The sequence below is a fragment of the Vombatus ursinus genome, unplaced genomic scaffold (assembly GCF_900497805.2).
Source record: "Vombatus ursinus unplaced genomic scaffold, bare-nosed wombat genome assembly UNPS02014864.1, whole genome shotgun sequence".
NCBI lineage: Eukaryota > Metazoa > Chordata > Mammalia > Diprotodontia > Vombatidae > Vombatus > Vombatus ursinus.
The window spans coordinates 17,235,456-17,236,161 of NW_020954642.1; positions in this window are offsets into that span (position 1 = coordinate 17,235,456).

The window sequence follows — 706 nt, forward strand, 5'->3', positions numbered from 1 at the left end:
GTTTTACCTAACTATCCAGAAAGGAAAAACCAAGGGGATAAAGGCTCTCTGTTGTTGCAGACACTGATACACAGTGGGAAAGCCAGCCAACAGATCAAGGACAAGCACTGAAGATGGATAATGAGCTGTCCTAGAATTTAATAAGAGAAATAGAGTGGGAAGGAGTAAATCTGGGAAATTGTGCAATGCTTTCAATAACTCCAGGCTTCTTCCTGAAATAAAAACTGATCTTTGTAATGCCAACAGTATTCCAATGATGCAATAGAGCTATAAATCATTGAAGAATCAAAATTACTAGTCACCCAAAGGGCAAAGGAGAGGTACCTGATGGACATAAATAGGCTGCAGCATATTTTTTGTTCAATCATTTTTCAGTTGTGTCTGACTCTTCACGACCCCATTTGGGGTTTTCTTGGCAAAGCTACTCGAGTGGTTTGGTATTTCCTTCTCCAGCTCATTTTACAGATGAGGAAACTGAGGCAAACAGGGTTAAGTGACTTGCCTAGGCTCACATAGCTTGTGTCTGATGCCAGATTTTAACTCAGGAAGAGGAGTCTTCTGACTCCAGGCCCAGGACTCTATCCACTGCACCACCTAGCTGCCCCCATAGGATATTACCAACAATGAACATAACCAAAGCTGCATGAAATATATAATCAAAGAGTTATATAACCAGAAAAGGGGTTGAATATGTCATATGATAAGA